Source organism: Falco peregrinus, chromosome 8 (assembly GCF_023634155.1).
Source record: "Falco peregrinus isolate bFalPer1 chromosome 8, bFalPer1.pri, whole genome shotgun sequence".
Lineage (NCBI taxonomy): Eukaryota > Metazoa > Chordata > Aves > Falconiformes > Falconidae > Falco > Falco peregrinus.
Window position 1 is genome coordinate 636,012 of NC_073728.1, and position 21,399 is coordinate 657,410.

At 46.4% G+C, this 21,399-nt stretch overlaps 1 pseudogene; it reads right to left on the minus strand.

The window, feature by feature from the left end:
* LOC129785005 (hydrocephalus-inducing protein homolog) overlaps nt 1–21,399 on the minus strand; it is a 79,861-nt pseudogene that overhangs the window by 8,106 nt on the left and 50,356 nt on the right.

A 21,399-nucleotide genomic window follows, 5' to 3' on the forward strand; every position in this document is an offset into this window, starting at 1 on the left:
CTTACCTAACAAACGGGGACATCACATCCACACTGCCTTTGATTACTGCCCACAAAGCCTGACATCACTCCAGCTCTGACACTTGCTTTCCACAACGGAAAACCAGTGGTACAACCACACTGGGTGAGGGGGTGGCTGTTCTGCAGAGGCAGGACACCAGCCCGCAGCTTGGTCTGGAGCGGACACCAGCTCTGCCAGAAGACACCTCCCATGCCCTGCTTACCAAGTGCTATTTGAATAAAGACAGGGAGGAAAACCACCCGCAGACACAGCAGATAGTTCCTCTGTGCCCAGCAGCAGTGACCATTGCCCACCGCCAGCAATTACTCCGGCAGGGAGGCGGGGGTGGGGCACAGAAAGGACATGCACCGACTGACCCACTGCACAGCCCCAAATGGGACCGAAGTCACCAGATGCAGACAACAGCCAGCAGCACAGTGACAAGAAGCAAAAATACAATAGCTGCCTTCAGCTGAAAAGGCCTTGTTAATGAAATCAGATTAAAGTAGGATGAACCTCCTATTACACAACCGCATTTCTGCCGGTGCGTTTCTTGTGGGTCTATTTATTCAAAAGGAAGCAGAGAAGTGGCCGAGTGGTGATGCAGGGAGAGGGGGAAGTGGCTCAGGGAAAGTATTGAGATTTCCTAGAAAGTCCACGAACCGCATGAAACCACAGAGGCATCCTGGGCACAGAATGATCATGGCCCTTCAATCAATCCCCAATTGATTTCACATGTAAACTTTAGATCATCTCAGTACAAAGCCTTTTCTCTGAGACTCGAGATGGAGAATCAGAATCTGCATTTCAGTGGAGATGCTCTGGGTGCTCAGCCACCGGCTCCGTCAGTGGAGCAGTGCTTCGGCTGGGGAAGGAGAAGGAGCCCACATCTCTGGAGACATCACTGCCCAAACCAATGCCAAGCTACTGCCTGGGCTTATTACCGGGCAGGTGATAACGAGGAGCCCTCACAGCACAAATTAACAGCTCACACTAAAGGTCAAGTGGGTAAGTGGTGTCCTCGCCTTGCAACAGGAACGTTCACCCTGAGCAGCCACAGGCTAGCGTGTGGCTCCAACTCCCTTCTCCTGCAGCCCCATCCCCTGGGCCCTTCTGGGACAAGGGCTTTCACCATCATTCTGCCGCCAAGGATTGGGAGGTTGGGGCTGAGCAGGCTCTGAGGGCACCAGGAAAATCCTGACTTTCTATTCCTTTGGTCCTGTTTGATCTCACGGCAGCAAAATACCACCTGAGCAAGCGGCAGCCCTGGTTCTAACACCCTGAAGGCTGCTGTGGAGGAACACAAGTGACAGACGCTCCCAAAGCGCTTCATTTCAGTAAGGCACAGACCTCCCCACCAGCGGTCCAAGCCCAGGGCACACTCACCAAAGGAGACGTCGCCGAATGGAGGGAAGGTACATGGAAAGGGAAAGTCGGTCCGATGACACAGCCCCTGTAAGGACAAAGGCAGAGGAGGAACTGGCTTCGTTAAAAAGAACTGCAAAGTGTTCGGCTTTCGTTACCACCGGGACGGATAGAAGCTGGTCTCAGCAGCACGGTGGGTTTCAAATCAACCCGTCACCCCTGCGCTCGGCACAGCATCCCTGTGCACAGGAGGCAGCCAAAGCAACGTGGTCAGCAGGTGGCAGCTGCTGAGGTGGCTCAGGGCACCAGGGCAGGCAGGGTACACCCCCAGGTTGCTGCTGGCCCAGTGAAGGACCCTGAACAAGTGATGGCTCTGTGCCTCAGTTTCCCCATCTGTCATGTGACGGGCAGAGCTGTCCATGCAGAAGCAGGTTCATTGTAACTAGCTCTCTCAGCCACAGGTTCCCTGCTTTGGTATCTCTTTGCTGGAACTGGCCTTTCCATGGCCTATATGGACATCTTCCTCAGACCTTATTCCACACTACCATTATGCGTGCAGGATTTTGAGGCACGAATCCACAGGAGCCCCAGACATCTACTGAGAAACGCAGCACAAGTTCTACACAGTGGATGGCGGAATCTTGGAGGAAAGTATCAGCTTGTCACCAGTGCACCGGCTGACACATCCAAGAGCAAGACTGTTTGCACCACCGAACATGAGTGTCCTGAAGCCATCACACCAGCCCGCCCATCCCTAAATTCAGAGAGGTTCCAAACTCCCAAACTCACCAACATCCACTGAAATCAGCACTTGAAGCTGCACAACATTCATTAATTTCATGGTTGATGCCAATCAATGCCAGCTCTGCCTCTTGGTGAAAAAAACAAATACAGATCAAGGAGCACAGTGACCCGTGCCTCCTAGTTTTATTCACAGGACTGCCACCGGGTCTCTCGTACACATGAACAGACCCCAGCCTCCCGCAGGAGGGACCTGCACTCACCCGTGGTGTCCCAGTTCCAGCATCCCTTTCTAAAGAGCAAAAGAACAAGCGTTCAGGACCTCGTCAGGTCTGTTTCCAAGCAAAGAGTGATCACCTATGGTTTGGGCATCTTCTGACTGCACAATCAAAAAGCACTCAAAATCTGACTTTCAGGAGTTTCAATCCCATGCTAATTCTCGATTCCTGGAGCTGAATCCGTTCCTGAGAACAAGTTAGGTAGCAAATCCCTTCTGGCAATGAGGTTCCCTCTCCAAGGACCTCACGTAATCAGACTTAACCTGCCAAGCCCCAGCATCCTACTCTGGATGGAGCAAAGGGAGCAGACATGCTTTCCGTAATAGCACTTGCCAAAAGACAATAGAAAACTGCCTCCAAACCAGCCACAACTGGGTCTCACACTGGGAAACTGCCAAGGGTGAGCCTTGCAGCGAGGGGGGAAATAACTGCCGCTTCTGCTGAGCACACAGGAGCTGTGCTCAAGGAAGTCAGACCTGAAGGACTGCCCAGAGGGCTCGGCCAAGCAGCCAGCCCAGAGCCCTGTGCGCTACAGCCGGTAACAGCGCAGCTTGCAAGAGAACGGGGGAAGAGGGCAGTCTTTATGGCAACAGCCACATCTTCCAATAGTGCTTCTGAAGGGAGATCGGGGTCCTCGCAGAGCAGGAAGGAGCACAAGGTAGGAGAGGAACCACCTGCACTCCCACCGCTGTTCCTTCCTCTGCAGCCCCATGTCCCACCAGCCAGCTCATCTCCACTCAAAAGAACTGGGAGTTTTTCCCTCCCTGGAGAACTAAATCCAGTGCACAACCCCCCCTGAAGAGGGAGGCTCGGCTTGCCCCGGTGGGTGGGCATCTCGAAAGCATTTGAAACAAACAGCTTGAGTTGTGGGGCTGGAGAATGAGAGATAAGGGCTGGACAGGGGTCCTTGGAACAAAGGCAAGACAGAAAGCAAGGAGGCAGATGCCATCTCGAGGAGAGGAGTCTGCAGTGGGAATTACTGTGGAGGCACCCCCCAGGCTCCTGTAACCCTCCTCACCTGACGGTCAAGGTCACGGGCTCAGGGGACCCATCCACACTGAACCGGAATCCTTCTGTGAACTGCCCCAGGGCGGTGGAACTGAAGGAGATCTGGATGACTTGGAGGACATCTGGTAAAACGATGCCCTCCTGGGGGAGAAAGGAGAAGCAGGAGCCCAGAGCAGTCGCTGGAAGGACCAACTTGGAGGGGGCATCAATGACTCCTTTGTTAAACAGGATGACCTGCAGCAGCAAGAAAGCAAAATGGAAATACATGAGGAATCTTCTTTCCTTACAGAAGGCTGATTTGTTTTCTAATTAAACTTCTACAAAAGGCAGAAGATGCTGTGTGCTGCTGCTTGGCTGAAGCCAAAGAAAACACAACAGGACAGTTTCTGCCTTTGGGTTTTTGCATGCAAAAAACCCAGTGATAACTTCACATAAACAGAGTCACTCTGGGTTTATTCCACTGACACAGAGCAGTCCGCTTGGACTTGCAGGGCTGAGGATGTGCTCAGCATCACCAAGGCGATGCAGACCTGCCCCAAAGAGCAGCAAAGGGCGGTCGCAGCATTACAGCGAATCGTCACCTAACTGCTCCCGCTCCAGATGAGCCCAGTCCTGCCAAGGGCAAAACACATTCAGCTCCCGTTACAGCCAGCAAGTTTACTGGATGTAGAAAATACCTTGGGACAGCCCCATAACCAGCTTCAGCAGCACTCCCCGACTCTGCTAGGGTACGTCAGTGAGGCGCATTTTATTCTTTTCTTTGATCTGAGAGTCTCTTTGTCTTTGCTCAACCAGACATGTCAAGAAAGGATGAGAGTGAGGGGCATAGCAGCTCCACCTGCTCTAAAGAATCTCTTTCATAAATATTCACAGCCATCATCTACTAATTTACCATTATTTACTGTTCCAACAAGCTACACAATCCTGCAGCATTTGCTGAGATTCAGCAAGAAACGCCCACACCTGCCTGTGAGTATCAGCACACTGGTGGTCACCAAACCTACCCAAAGCAAAGCTCTACAGTTTCTGAAGGCTGCAGGTGAAATCCGGCCATTTCTGTGGACTTATCTACCTGCTTGGCAGTTATTTTCCCTAAGTTTTGTCCTCGCAAAACCTGTCAGAAAAACTGAGACAGAAGCAGAGGTACAGCCCTTATTTTTTTAATTTTGCAGCTGCTGTTGAAAACATTCCTGTATTCAAATTCTGCACTGGTAACTTGGAAACTACTCATATGTTTTACACCTTAATTACAAATTGCACTTAGGGATCCTACACTGAAGTTTACCTCCAGTCTGGCTACTTAATACAGCACTTGGAGTATCATCTACTTATTCACATTTTCTCCAGTAATGAAACCAACACATTGATATATATAGAATCAATAAAGAATCAGCATTAAAAAATGCATACATACAGTGCACAATATTTTGGCAAGAAAACACCTTAACGTGTCCTTCCCTGCAACAGTCAAGCTTTTGAAAGTGTCTGGCACCATGTACTGCCTCATTTTCTACCGCCTCCAGTTGCTGTATCTTGGGGGTTTTTTTGGTTGTTTTTTTTTTGAGAAAACTTGCCACCATCGGCGGGGGGAGGCAAATACCCAGAAAGCTCCTTTGCTTCATTTCCAGAACTGCCCTGCTCTGTTCATAGAGCCAGAGGGGCACCAGGTCTGAAGGGTGGCAGGAGGCTGGTCAGCAGGGACAGCGCTCCCGGTGCCTGCGCGGGCAGCTCTGCACGGGGAGGCTGCCCGGCTTCCCTCCGGCGCCAGGATCCAGCAAGTTGCGCTTCACTGAAAGGTGTTTGCAACGGACTCGAGTCGGAACACAACACCTTTGTTCCAGCTGCTTTTTAACCGCCAGGGTACCAGGGCGCAGTGCATCTAGGGCTGAAACAAAAGCCTCTGGATCCTGACCTTTTTGACCCGGTGTTGCTATCATGTGTCAAGGGCTGGATTTTCTGCATGAAGCCTCCCAGCTGGTCTCAAAGGGAGGTTGCCAAAACGCAGGGATCGGGGCTTTGTGGACAACATACACACCTTTCAGACCCCATCAAAACTATCCAGATTCTGCAAAAACTCCCACATTTAACTTACATCAAATAATGCGTGCACATAACTGCCTGTGTTGCCAGAAATCCAGCAGGTGCACAAAGCTCACTGCTGCCCCAGGGGCCATCAGGATCCACCCCAACCCCAGCAAGCCCCACTGCTCACCTCGTAGCTGGGGGCTGATGCAACAAAAACCTTCCCGATGTCCAGCTGGTCAAAGCTGAAGCGCAGCTGGGGCCCTATGCCGCTCCCTTTGATGCGCAGGGGCAGCCTGGTCTCACGGCCTGGGGAGAGGTTGCCATGTCAGTACAGAATTCCTTCGGTTCGCCTGGATTTTCCAGGCAGCCTCAGAGCCAGTCCCCGACTCCGGGCTGGGTGGCACCAGCACTAGATGCTCCGCAAGAAGATACGGGACCCTTCTCTTCCCTCAGCAGATCAACTTTGCGGCTGGTTTCTAACTTCTGACGGAGCCCTTGGGCTGGTTTGTAACTTAGCGATCAGTTTGCACCCTGAGAAAGTGATGCTGCATATAAAACATGATTTCTGAATTCCTTCCCATGCACTTAAACGAGCTTTGAAATCCATTCAGAGAAGGCACAAAGCTCACAAAACAGAGCCGGAGAGAAAAATCTGCTGTCTGTATCGCTGCAATCGGAGACGACTGCACAGGAGCTGAGAAGTATGAGCCCAAGCAAGGCAGAGCAGCCTGCTGACAGCGATACCCCAGCAGCCTGCTGACAGCGACACGCGCACCCGAGCGCTGCCTCAAGCAGGCAGAGCATCTCAGCCACCACCTGCGCCTAACGTAGGGCTCCGTACCGGGGTGCTCCAGGGCTCACCGCCTGCAGCAGCGCCTTGTTAAGACGGGGCTTTACGGTCTCCAGAGAGCAGCACTCACCTGTTCCCACCATCAAACCAAGAGCTCAGCTTTGTAAAGACGCCCCACCTGAAGCATACTGAGCAGTTACGGAAAACCAGCCTCCTCGCTACTGAAACCAGATAAGCTCTAAGTGTACTGCTAACACACATATCCCTTGCTGCAAAGGCAACTGAGACCACAAGGCTTACAGCTGAACTCCAGGATGCTGAGTTTCTTCCTTAAGTCTGCTAAGATGGCATAGTGCAGGATCTTTCAGTCTGAAGCCTTTCTTGAACCACTGGAGCAGCCTAAAGTGCCTGAATTCTAGCTCAGGTTTTGGCTTAGGTCCCCCTGCTGTTATAGATTTGCTAAGAAGTTAAGATTGATTGACTTTATTTGATTGATTATTTGATTTTATAAAATCAATCATGTAATAGAAATATAAGAGGATAAGAAAATATATTTTAATGAAACTTATAGTTATGGTAAAAAGCTGCTATAAAAAACCCTCTGTACAGCCCCGTACCAAGGCCGGAGGAATTGGTCAGAATCACCTAGTAGGAATGTTTAGAACTTAGATAACAGACTTAAGATTTGAGATGATTGTTTATATGTAACCTAGGAGGATGTACTAAAATGTCAAAATGAGAATTTATGTGAACTGGGAAGAGTCGAGTGAAGCAACCCATAGTTGCCGGCCAAGAAACAGTTACCTCAAGTGGCAGGTAATTCCGGCAGGGGGAGATCGAGACCACCGACTCACATACCACCTACCCAAATCGTACCCCAGACCCATTTCCGGACCTTTCTAACCTTTACTGCGCAGAATCGGGTATGAGAGGAGAGTATGTTAATGATTTATGGGAAATCTTACGATTATGCATGGATATTTAATGAATATGTATGAATGAGTTCTATACAAGGTGTATGATTTTGAACCATGGTGTGCGTCAATCGTGAGGGGACTCACTCACGCACCCGGCCGTCCATAAAGAAATGTCTGCTTATCTACATCACATTGGTGTCGATAAGTTCTTCATTCCGAGATTTTGGTAACAGTTTTGGCGACCCAGATGGGACCTCGCTGAAGGAGACCGGAGGAGTCGGGGACCTGATCGGTTCCAGCCGGCACCGAGGATTTCTCGGGGATACCCATCGATCCCCGATCCGTAAGGCTCTTCGCGACGTTCCCTGGATTTTGGTAAGACACTTCTTCTTGTAATTGTAGTAAGTGGGTAGGAGTCCCACTATAATAAGTGTATGGTAAGGAGTGGGTTGGAGACCCACCAGTGGGTTTGAGTCTCACTGAGTAAGTCTGCCTGTCAGACGCGGTGAAAGCTGCGCAGGGTTGGACTATAAGGATCCTTGTGGAAGAGGAAGCCTAGGCGCCTGCCCGTAAGACATAAGCGAAAGCTATTGCAGGGTTGGACAAAAGTGGAAACAAGAGAACCTACATGCTCTAGTGTTCTCTAAGGTAGTGCCTCTAACAAGAAGTTAGGAGGGGTTTTTCTTCTGATACAGAATTGTTTATTGTGTCTGTGTATCGAGAAGAAAATTAAGAAGTGTATAATATTGTGTTTTATGTCTTTGTTTAAAGTAACAATTGTGGAAAAGTGTGAGTGTGGCTGTAAGGGTGAGACGTGCAATTAAGCACGAAAGCGAGTGTGGAGCATGGATCCGCGGATCGGGGAGACAGAGTTGAATAATTGTGTATTGTACTGTGAGTGATTATACCATGGCATCTAAGTTAACTCGGTTGTTTAAAAGTAAAAGCATGCGTAATCTTGCTGTAAATGATAAAATCCCGAAAAACTCTCCATTGGGATGTTTATTGGCACATTGGGGAGATTTATATGAGGATTTGCCAAAAAGCCAGATGATTGAGTATTGTAATAATTGGTGGCCTCTGTATACATTGGAAAATCAGGAAAAGTGGCCCATAAATGGAACACTGAATTATAATACTATTCTGCAGTTAATGTTATACTGTAAAAGGGAAGGGAAATGGAGTGAAATGCCATATGTGGATTTGTTCTTTTACCTGAGACAGAGAAAAGACTGGCAGGATGAATGCAAGTTAACTGATGGAGATAATTTTGTGATGGCTGTAACTGCTGATAACAAGAAAGTAAAAAGGTGTTGCTCAACTTGTGAGATCGGGAAAGGTTGTTTAAAGAAAAAGATTGTCACTGAGAGTGATGATGGACCAGAATTAGATATATCCCCTCTTAGGAGAGAAAGGAATCAGGGTCGAGAATCTAGGGCACGAGAACAGGCGATTGAACCGGATAGCAGTGGAACAGGAGATGTGGAAGAGAGATTATCGGAGATTGTAATTCATACTCCTGTTTCACGGAGAACTCGGCAACAGACACAGACTATAGCTCCCCTGCGACAGGGAGTTGGTAGTGATGGACCGGTCTATGTGAAAGTACCTTTTACAGCTATGGATTTGATGACTTGGAAGCAGGCAGCAGGAAATTATAGAGAAGATCCTGAAAAAGTGGGCAAGGTGGCAGATACTATAACTAGAACACAGAATCCAGACTGGAATGATTTACAGGTGATCCTGGATAATGTGTTAGATGATACAGAGAAGCAAACGGTATTAAAAGCTGGTAAAGCTCAGGCAGAGTTGGATGTGATGAGTGGAATTACAGGTGGAACAATAGAACAGAATTTTCCATCTGGGGATCCGCAGTGGGATCCAAATAATGTAACACATAGAGAAAGACTGAGACGGTATCAGAAATGGGTTTTATATGGGATTAGACATGCCATGCCTAAATCTCGGAATTGGTCTAAATTATATGAAGTAAGACAAGATAAAAATGAATCTCCCTCAGCATTTTGGGAACGATTAAAGGAAGCTGCCAGAAAACATACTGATTTGAGAGTGGAAACAGAGGCAGCACAAATGCAACTGGCTTTGATTTTTATGGGGCAATCGGCACCAGATATAAGGAAAAAACTCCAGAAACTGGAGGGAGAGAATTCAAGGAGTTTGAATACAATGCTGGAAGTCGCATGGAGGGTATATAACAACAGAGAAAGAGAAGAAAGAAAATCAAGGAGAACAGATTTATTGGCAGTAATGACAGGAACGGTAGACAGAGGAAGGGGCAGAGGAAGAGGACGAGGATTTAATGGGAGGGGAGGTTGTATGCACTGTGGCCATCGGAAATTTAATACCCCCTTAGGAGTAAATCAGTGTGCTTTGTGTAGAGAGGAAGGACATTGGAAAAAGGATTGCCCTAGAAACAAGAGTGTTTCTCACGACCTTGCCAAGATAATGATTTTAGACGACTGAAGGGGACCGGAGGGGAACCCAGCTGAACCTCTGGTTAAAATTTAGCTGGGAGATAAAGAAGTTAAATTTTTAGTAGATACAGGAGCGACATTTTCGGTATTAAATACATGTAAAGGAAAAATAGGAGCAAAACCAGCCAATATAATAGGAGCAACAGGGAAAGAAGAAAACCAGGCCATTCCTACAACCCCTAGATTTGAAATTTGGAAATAAGATAATTACACATGAATTTTTGTATGTACCAGAATGTCCGATACCCTTGTTAGGAAGAGATTTGTTGTCTAAATTAAATGCACAAATTGTTTTTGATGAAGGAGAACTTTTCTTGAAAATACCCGAGTCAAAAACGGGAGAAATCTTGATGATACAAGAAAGAGTAAAGGAACAAGAAATTCCACCGGAGGTGGATTTGGCAGTGATCCCTACTGTATGGGAAACAGATATTCCTGGTAAATCGAAACTAGCAGAGCCTGTTAAAATAGATTTGAAGGAAGGCGCAGGAACAGTGAGAATTAAACAATATCCAATCAAATCAGAAGTGAGACAGGAATTGAAGAAATTGAGTGATAAATTTTTGGAGTATAACATTTTGGAAGAATGTGAATCTGAGTATAAGACTCCTATTTTACCAGTCAGAAAACCCTCGGGTGAATATAGGCTGGTACAAGACTTGAGAGCAGTAAATCAACTAGTTAAGGACATTTATCCTGTAGTAGCAAATCCTTATACACTGTTAACAGCATTAAGGGACACTTATCAACGGTTTACAGTGCTTGATTTAAAAGATGCTTTCTTTTGTATACCTTTGGAAAAAGAAAGCAGAAAACTGTTTGCTTTTGAATGGGAAAATCCTCAAACCGGGCGAAAGATGCAGTTGACATGGACTAGATTACGCCAAGGATTTAAAAACAGTCCAACTATTTTTGGAAATCAATTAGCAAAGGAACTTGAAATGTGGAAACAGGATAAATCAAGACCTGGGCATTTACTTTTACAATATGTGGATGACATATTGATTGCTACAGAAGAAAGACTTACCTGTATACAGGTGACTATCGACCTCTTGAATTTCCTGGGACTAAATGGATACGAAGTGTCCAGGAAGAAAGCCCAGACAGCCTGCCAGACTGTGATATATCTGGGCTTTGAGATTTCAAAAGGACAACGACAATTAGGAAAAGATCGCAAAGAAGCTATTTGTGGTATACCTGAGCCGAGAAATATTCATGAACTCAGAGCATTTTTGGGAATGACTGGGTGGTGTCGCCTTTGGATCATGAACTATGGGCTAATAGCTAAACCGCTGTACGAGGCCCAAAAGAACCCTCCCTTTGCATGGGGCCCACAACAACAAAAGGCTTTTGTAGAGTTGAAACGTGGCTTAATGTCTGCACCTGCTTTGGGACTGCCGGATCTAACCAAAGATTTCCAGTTGTTTGTTCATGAAAGGCAACACCTTGCACCGGGCGTGTTAACCCAGAGGATAGGAAGCTGGAAACGACCAGTCGGATATTTCTCTAAACAACTGGACACGGTGAGTAGAGGGTGGCCAAACTGCCTTTGAGCAGTGGCAGCAACAGTGATGCTCATACAAGAAGCTCGGAAATTGACTTTGGGAAGAACAATAACAGTCTATGTCCCACACATGGTGATAACTGTCCTAGAACAGAAGGGGGGACACTGGCTGTCTCCCAGCCAAATGATGAAGTACCAGGTAGTACTGACTGAACAGGATGATGTGATTCTAAAGACAACTAACCTGGTAAATCCTGCAGTGTTTTTAAGTTCCATACAGGAAGAAGGACGACTGGAGCATGATTGCTTGGCTGCCATCGAGTATGTTTATTCCAGTCGTGAAGATCTGAAGGATGTACCACTGGAGCGACCAGACTGGGAACTGTATACTGATGGAAGCAGCTTCATGGAACAAGGAGTCCAATATGCCGGATATGCGGTAACAACAGAGACTACAGTTATAGAAGCAGGAGCATTGGCGAGTACCACATCAGCCCAAAAGGCGGAACTCATCGCTTTAATTCGAGCCTTAGAGATAAGCAAAGACAGGAAAGTAAATATCTGGACTGATTCAAAATATGCCTTTGGGGTAGTGCATGTCCATGGAGCTTTGTGGAAAGAGAGGGGGTTATTGTCCTCTCAAGGATCAAACATTAAGCATCAATCAGAAATTTTATGATTATTGCAAGCAGTTCAAAAGCCAGATCAAGCAGCAATCATGCACTGTAAGGCACACCAGATTGGGAATACAAAAATAATAGCTGGGAATAATTTAGCTGATAGAACAGCAAAAAAGGTAGCAAAGAAACAAGCATTGCAAATGGCAATAATTCCTTCTAAAACAGTAACCCTTCCTAGGGAAAACCCGAGATATTCAGAGGAAGATGACAAATTGAGTCCGTTATTAAATGCTAAGAAAAACTTAGCGGGATGGTGGGTAACTCCTAATGGACAGGTAGTAATTCCACCTCTTGTGATGAGAGAGATAATTCAAACGAGACATCAGGAATGTCACTGGGGAGCAGAAGCCTTAGTAACATCTTTACGAAAACAAGTAATATCAGTTAAGATGTTGGGAATAGCTAAAATGGTAACTGCAAAGTGTGAAGTATGTTTGAAAAATAATCCAATGATTAAGAAAAAGGTTCAAATGGGTAGACTGAAATCTGGTGTAGAACCTGGAGATGATTGGCAAGTAGATTTTTCAGAGTTACCTATAGACAGAATGGGTACCGGTACATCCTGGTAGGGGTTGATACTTTTACAGGATGGCCAGAAGCCTTTCCCTGTCGCACTACACAAGCAAAAGAAGTGGTGAAGTGGTTATTACAAGAAATAATTCCGAGATTTGGAGTTCCTATTGGAATTTCTTCTGACAGAGGTCCACACTTTGTTGCTGAAGTAGTCCAAAGTGTTAGCAAAGTATTGGGTATTAATTGTGACCTACATTTATCTTGGAGACCCCAATCTAGTGGGAAAGTGGAAAGGATGAATCAAACTTTGAAACCACAAATAAGTAAAATTTGTCAAGAAACCAGTCTAAAGTGGCCTCAGGCGCTTCCATTGGCATTATTACGTATCAGGGTACAGCCAAAGAGTGGAACCTCACTCAGTCCTTATGATTTATTATATGGAAAACCATATGAGTCTCCAGAACCAAATCCAAACGTACATGTAAAAGGAAAGCAGGATGTATATAACTATTTGCTTTCTCTAGGAAAAACTCCGGCTGCAATTCGGAGTGCAGTAATTTGGAATAGACCTTTATCCCTGGAAAATTCAGTGCATGATTTCCAACCAGGAGATTATGTCTATGTGAAGACCTGGACCTCTGAACCTTTACAGGAACGTTGGAAAGCACCTTTCCAAGTACTGTTAACCACTTTTACGGCTATCAAGATAGCAGAATCGGATGCTTGGATCCATTATACTCGAGTGAAGAAAGCACCTATTCCATGGAAGATTATCAACCGTGACCCAAAGACTTTAAATTTGACTTTGAAAAATGTCTAATTTTTCATATCAGGTTATGATCGTTCTTTGGATTCCATTTGGGTTGGTAGTGTTGGCAGGATCATGGGCTGACTTGGTGGACAGGAATGAAAGACAAATAGAGACAGAACAAGTGATTGACATTCCCAAACAAACGGCTGAGGAAAATTTGATGGTAGGATTGATTAAAGGATTTGCCAATTTACAAAATGTTATGCAGATCACTGCTTGTTTACCAATACCGAGGGCAGTAGGTGAATCTATTCCATGGGGAATCTTAACCATGAATCTGACCAAATTAGAATATGAGACAATGGATTGTAAACAAGAACCTAGGGAAACTTGGGAATTGCAAAAGGTTAAAGTTGGGGAAGAATCACCAGTATATTCAACCATTTGGGAATGTAAAGGATGATCTGTAGCTAAACCGGGATTATATGGAGATTTAGGGAACAAGGGATGGTGTTACTAGCCTAAAATGGCTACAACAAACACCAGTGTATGGATAACCGAGACAAAATGTGAGAAAAAGAATCGAACCCTACAGGAAAAGGAAATAGTTTGGGATTCGGTTTGGTCTATGACCTTATATTCCCATTTTCAGTATATGGCAAAAACTCCTTGGTGTTTTACCTGGGATGGAAAAGTGTTTTCAGTATTACCCTGGGTCAATGATAGATCAACTTCATTGGGAGAAAAGGAGAATAAAATAGTGCCATGGTGGAAATGTGAAAAAGTGTATGATTGTAGCAATGCAGACTTAATAATTCAAAGAATCCCTCCTTTGGCTGCCGCTTTAAAATATGGTTGTTTTTGTCGAGGTCTTAAGAATACTCTCAATCTATCTAGCGCCTATATACCCAGAAGAGGAATTATGTTTAGTTGTAGAAAATCTACTATTCAAAGTCCAGGACATTTAATTTGGGCATTGAGTGATGGAACCTGGACAACTCATCTACCATTAGATGGTAAAGTGAAACAAATAACTTTAGGCGTGCCAACATTGTGTCCGATTTGGAAGAAATCACCGTTTAGAGGATCTCTAGAAAATTTAGAACTGAAACAAACAAAGAGATCTGAGACAAATGATGATACTTGGAATGAACCATCTACAGGAGTGAAAATTGGCTGGGCAATTGAATCACTTTTAAAACCTATAGCATCATATAGAAACAGAGCATGGCTTTATAAGTTAACTGGTCAAGTGGAAAAATTAGCAAACGTTACCAAAAAGGGGTTTAAGGAATTGAATATACAATTACAGGCGACCTCTAGAATGACTTTACAAAATAGAATGGCACTAGATATGCTCCTACTTAAAGAACATGGAGTATGTGGATATCTCAAAGATAAGCTGGACCACTGTTGCATCCCCATTTCAAATGTCACACAAGATGTGGAACATGATTTGGATTTATTAGATAAAATTGAAAAAGAAACAGAATCAATTCAAGAAGATATGTCAGAAGACTGGTTAGGGAAAATTTTTAACAAATTAGGAAGGAACTTGAGCTCTTGGATACAATCCCTAATCAAAACTTTGTTTCTGTTACTGATTGTCTTTTTGATGATCATGTTGGTATATGCATGTTTGAAGAAGCAGTTTACCAATAGAATTGCAATCAATCGTATGATCATGAGAGAAGTACCAACCAGTCCACCAAGGTATAGCCCACCACCAAAATATGTTGAAACAAATGATATGTAAATAATGTGAAAGTATTGAAATAATGATTTTCAACACTTTCAAAGGGGGGAAATGTTATAGATTTGCTAATAAGTTAAGATTGATTGACTTTATTTGATTGATTATTTGATTTTATAAAATCAATCATGTAATAGAAATATAAGAGGATGGGGAAATGTTATAGATTTGCTAAGAAGTTAAGATTGACTTTATTTGATTGATTATTTGATTTTATAAAATCAATCATGTAATAGAAATATAAGAGGATAAGAAAATATATTTTAATGAAACTTATAGTTATAGTAAAAAGCGGCTATAAAAAACCCTCTGTACAGCCCCGTACCAAGGCCGGAGGAATTGGTCAGAATCACCTAGTAGGAATGTTTAGAACTTAGATAACAGACTTAAGATTTGAGATGATTGTTTATATGTAACCTAGGAGGATGTACTAAAATGTCAAAATGAGAATTTATGTGAACTGGGAAGAGTCGAGTGAAGCAACCCATAGTTGCCGGCCAAGAAACAGTTACCTCAAGTGGCAGGTAATTCCGGCAGGGGGAGATCGAGACCACCGACTCACATACCACCTACCCAAATCGTACCCCAGACCCATTTCCGGACCTTTCTAACCTTTACTGCGCAGAATCGGATATGGGAGGAGAGTATGTTAATGATTTATGGGAAATCTTATGATTATGCATGGATATTTAATGAATATGTATGAATGAGTTCTATACAAGGTGTATGATTTTGAACCATGGTGTGCGTCAATCGTGAGGGGACTCACTCACGCACCCGGCCGTCCATAAAGAAATGTCTGCTTATCTACATCACATTGGTGTCGGTAAGTTCTTCATTCCGAGATTTCGGTAACACTGCCATCCCATTCTACTCTTGTACGGAAAGCGAGTAGCACAAGGAGCAGAAGGTAGCCCCAGAAGTTGTACACAACCGTCACTGTGGCTTTTGTGCAAAACTATTCCTCTATCCTTTGAGCTCCTTTTGTGTGACACCCACCATTAACTAAAGCTTAGGGACTGAAAGTTGATTTCTTTTTTTATAAAAGTCTGCTGCTTAGTCATTCCAGAATGTCCAAACCAACTTCTTATTGCAAAGAGCAGCCCACGTGTGACTAGATCACAACTCGGAAAAAACCCTCCTGGAACAGCCTTTTCAGTGATCCCTGACTTTGGGCTTGCAACCGTGGCACGGGGATGTTTGATCACATCCAAAGCCAGAAAGGAAGAGCTAGGGAGCTTTTGCTGAATTCAGTGGTTTTTCAGTGGATCCAGCCGAAGCCCAGCTGACAGCAGAGATGAGTTACACTTCACAGCTCAGGCATGCATCAGAGGGCTGTGTACTTCTATTGCACAGACACCCGAAAAGAGGCAGTACTGGGTGCTCGCTGTTCAGAAGATTTTTCCATCTTGCATCACATGTGGCCTAATTTTCATTAAAAACTTGATGTTCTAAACCATCAAAGCTCTTAGGAAATGACAAAGATTTCCAAGGGACAAGTTTTGCCCATAATCATGGGTGAGGCATGCCCCACGGCCACTATCATCAAAAAAAATCAGTGGCCATTCTTTCCCTTCTGCAGCAGGCCCTCAGCCTCTCCTGGAAGGTCTGCGGAAGCTATCCTTTCTTCTGCCCCTACATTGATGCTGGAACTTTAGGAAACCCTGGGAGTTTTACGCTCTCTCCTTCCAGGTGAACCTCAGAGAGTGCTCTCCTGAAAGGAGGAGGAGCAGAGTAAAATACAGACCATTCAGGACAGCCGAGAGAAAAAGAAAGAAAAAAGAGAGTATGTCCCGCTCCTCGCTAGCAGCTGGGGCTTCCAGGAGCACCCAGCCGCTGGCCAAGGCCTGGGTACCCCGGGCTGGGACCGTGTGACGCTCCCACCACAGCATGTCCCAGAGCACATGGACCAGGGCATGGAGGGGCCGCAGCCTCCTTGCCCTCAGTCCCAAAGCCACACCTGGTTCTGTGGAGTGAGAATTCGGATCTCAGTCGGGTTAACACCTTGGCACATCATGGAGGGATTACAACTCGGCATTCAAAGAAACAGGGGTGTGGGTGGCCCAACAGCACAGAACTGTTTCCCAAGTCCCTAACTTCTGCTGCTTTCTGGCACTCATTTTTTTGCCCACGGAACGTCCCCAGGTTTTGAGCTTGGTTTTGAACGTGATTCTCAACCAACCACATCAACACAGAGATCCAGCTTTACACGATGTAGGACACGGCAAGTGAAGGAGGGATCAGCACTTAGGATTTTGCTTCTCCCTGCAAAAGCGGCTTAGAAATGGGTTTTGGAAGAAATCAGATGTAACCCAGTACATTTCCATATCCAGAAAAAAACAACAAAAAAAGAATTTTAGGTGATTGAGCCCCCCCCACCACGTGCTTCCTTCCAGCACTCAAGAGCCATGGCTTTATTTGCATGAATAACTAAGAAAGTTCATTTTGAGCTTAAACAAAAATTTCAAACCACTTCTTAACCGCTGGCTTTGCAAGTTGCACAGTGCTGATGAGTTCTGTAAATCACCTGATCCAGAAGCGTTCGGCTAAGCAATTTATGGAGGCAACTGCAAAAACACACATGGAGGCCAGCCACTTCCCCGTGGGGCTCGAGATCCAACTGCAATTTCACAGTGCTGCACTAGGGCAAAGCTTCCAAATATTCCCTGCAAGGGGCACACGCTGTCTGCAAATCGTCCTCCAAAGGGATCTGTGACTGGCATGCAAATGCACGAGGAAGGCAGTCACACTGCTCAGAGTCGTCAAGAAGCAAAATTAATGACTCCCTAGTTAAAGATCACGGGTTTCTTCTTTAAACTCTTTTTGCACCCTGGGACAGTCTCCACCCTGACGATACAGCGGCTCAGCTCTGTTTTGTGAGGGATGGGGGGTAGGTGACCTCCTTGAGGTCCTCTCCCAAGGGGCCCATGGAAGAGTTCAGATCTCCTGAGGGACCACGAGGGTTTTTCCAGAGCAGGCTCCTCTTTCTAAACACCGATCGCTTGCCCAGCTCTGTTTCCTGTAACTCCCAGGTTGCATGTAAGTAATTTTCCTATTTCTCTGCCACAACAACAACAAAAGCTCTCCAGGCACAACCCCTGGAGATCCCTGCAGCAAAGTGATGGACAGCCCCACCACCACAGCAAAAATCCCAGGGCCAGGAGCACAGCGCTGAGCCAGGATTCCCTTGGGAGCAACTTTTTAAATCAACCCTTTCCTTCCACAGCTCTAACAACTGCAGCTGGCGGCCAGGAAGGCGGTTTGTTAACACGAGCCCTGGTTAATTACTGTAGGTGGCATTTGCCAAGTAAACCCTGCGCAATTACCGTATCAATAAAAAGCTGTTTCATGGCCTTTGTATCTGTCAGCTTGGAGCAGTAAGGAATGGCTCGAAGCAGCTGGGTTAGTGATCTCAGCACCCTCCAGAACGGGAGCCTGGCTGCTGGGGACCAGGGGCCTCGCACCTCCTTCCTCTTAGATGGGGAAAACCAGAGCGTTCCCTGGATGGAAATCTGACAGGGACCTCCCACTCCTGAAAAACACCTCAAGCAGCACCACACGGACAGAGAGGAAGGACAAGGTAACCTGAACCACGGAGCTTGCTGCAAGCATTCCCTGCCCCGTGCCAGCACAGCAAGGCCATCACCTCTGTAAGGGCAAAGGCGGCATAACTCGGTGGGTCAGTGATAACCGCTCCCAGAAAAAGACCTGACAGCACTTCTGTCAGCCGGGAGGAGCATAAAGCTTGTCTAGCAGGCTGCTCGCACTCTGACTTCTGGGGAGGGTGCTCACCCTGCTGAGGACAGCGAGCCCTGTAACACGCGACCCAGATGAAGCATAGACTTGAGCCACGAGGTGACGATTCCCACGCAGGGGCAGCAGCACACGTGTGGTACGTTCACAGACACCCTGCGCTCAGCAGGGCTCAGCCACTACGGTCTGGCAGCGCCTGGAGAGCGGGAGGTGACCCAGGGGCAGGGAGCACGTTTCACTCAGCTCCTACCGCCTCAGGAGCCCGATGGTGCATCCACGTAATAAAGGCTCATCCTGGAGGTCTGTAGGGGCTTAGTGCTCGTCCACCAAAGCTCTTCTGCTGTGTACCTCTCTGCCTTTACAAACACCTTGCAGCACAACGAATGCATGGTATGAAAGCTCGCTGCTTTGGCTGCTCTGGGATCAGCGGTCGGAGCCAGGCGCGCTAAGCCCTGGCTCTGCACAGACCAGCTGGGAGCCACAGGGACAGCAGGAAGGTGCTGGCACTGCCCTGCTGACCACCGGCTCTTCCTAGGAATTCCGTGGGAACCAACTGGGCTGGAAGAGTATTTGTGCCTCGCCTTTGCTGTGGGTAGCAGGAGGAGGAGAAAGGAGCTGTACCTGAGATGTCGCAGCAGACTGTTGATACACTCTGGCTTCTCGGGGTTTGAAGATCACGTAAATTTCAACTGAAGAATTTGGCCAGACATCTCCCTCCTAAGACAGGAGACAACAAACCATTTACCTTCAAACGTTACATTTCTTGTTTTCAACCACAGCCCTGTAAGCCTTTATTTAGAGCATCAATGATGAGCAAGGAGCAAACAACACTTACAAAATGTGTAAGACTTTGGAAGCAGCTGTGAAAAAAATTAAGTCCCTTACCTTAACTAGCACCCGGTAAAGGCTTGCCTTTTTTTTTTTTTTTTTTTTAATTAGGGCTATAATAAAGGAACTAAACTGGCTGGCTTCGGCATATCAAGGATCTCTTCAGAAGTGCCAGCTGACCTAAAGAAAAGATACGGTTTCCCTCCAAACCTTCCCTTATATCCCTGTGTCACTACAGCCATGTGAACACGTCTTCTCAGATCAGAAGAGATTCAGCAAGTCAAATGGATTTTTCCATTCTCAGTTACAAAGACAGAAAGAAAGAAAACCATGCCTGCCTTCATCATTGCAGAAGAGATCTGTAAACCAGCTCACAAACAAAGGCAAGGTCCCGTCAGGGCTGGCTACCCCGGCCAGGGCTCACTGTCCAAGCCTCCCTCTGCTTGCAGGCAACAACTGGCAGAAGAGGAATATCAGGGCTTTGCAATCTGCTCCAGCTGCCTGCAGGTCTCCACAGGGGGTATGAGACATTGCCCATGACACAAAGCCCTAGTTGTCCTGGCCTCCTCCCGTTCCTGCATCACCGCTGCTGTCGGAAGCGGAACCGGAGCTGGGTCAGTGCCCACGTGGCATTTCTCTGACACGAGAATGTGATCCTGGCTCAAAATAACCCAAACCGAACACCAAAATGGTGAACTTCCGCTGCACAAAAAAAAATCCAGCTTCAGCAAGAACCTGGGAGAACCCTGCAAGCGTAAATCTTCAAACAGCGAGGGAGTGGCGATGGGTCCCTGCAGGTGTTATTCCCAGCGGCCGAGGCCCCAGCGGGATGATTTGCCCAACACCACCGAGACCACGGTGATTGCTGCAGTGTTGCTGGCATCTCTCTGTACGCTGTATAACTCACCAGATGTCCTGCCATGCTCCAGGAAGCCAGTCAGTGGTGCAGTAAGATCCTGGTAAGGGACATATCTCCCTACACCCAGGGTGCTGCTGGATCCCAAGGCACAGTCAGATGAGACTGCTCTAAGGCATCAGAGGAGACAAGCCTACGGACGAGCAACACAACCCATCCATTCATATGCACCCGCACAGCTCTCTGCAACAATCCTAACGCAGCATTATTGATGGAGCTTTGCACTCATATCCTCACTCCCAAGAAAACCTGCACCAGCAGTTAACAGACTCAAACCTCTTGAGCTTCTGACATGAAATCACCATTCTCCAGGATTCAACATATTTGGACAGAAACTTCAGGCAGTACGTCCACAATCAGCTTCCCTGTATTGTCAGTGAAGCTGCACGCCAGACTGTTTGACTCAAAGGGAGAGGGCAAGAAGAAATCATCAGTTACACATTATTCTACTATTCTGTGGCTAAAAAAAAATTGTGAAGGACATGACTGTTTTGGGAAACCTTTGTCATTTCTCCCTTCATTACTGCTGTATGTCAGACCATAAAACTGGAAAATATTGTGACCTATTTCTCCTGGGAAATGAAAATAGGCTGTTGGAAAGGTTCCTCACATTCCTGCTACCCCACGGGGAAGAAAGAATTGCTGGTTAAAAGGATACACTTCACTACTCACCCTTGCGGGCTACTGCTACATAGGCGTACCAGCCCTAGGACACGGCAGGAGCCAGCGGTCTGCCGCGGCTAGCATATTCTCCGTAAGATGGCAGTTGAGTCAGATCATGGAAAACTACCGTGGATGCTTGCCAGGACAGAAATGCAACTATGCAGTGCTGTGAACACGATATTGCAACACTTCTGGCTTAATGTCAGCCTCAGGCAGGCTGCAGCTGGCAGGTGGCATAAAATACAGACGGTGGATGTATGATGATCCAGCACAAAAACTCCTGCTGTTGTGCCCTGGCTTTGCTACAGCATATGCCAACGTGATACCCGAGGGGACGGCACACCATGACTCACCGCTACAGAAGTGACCTCAGTAAGGAGACCAACCATAAATAGATGCAGATCCTATTTCCCCTCCCT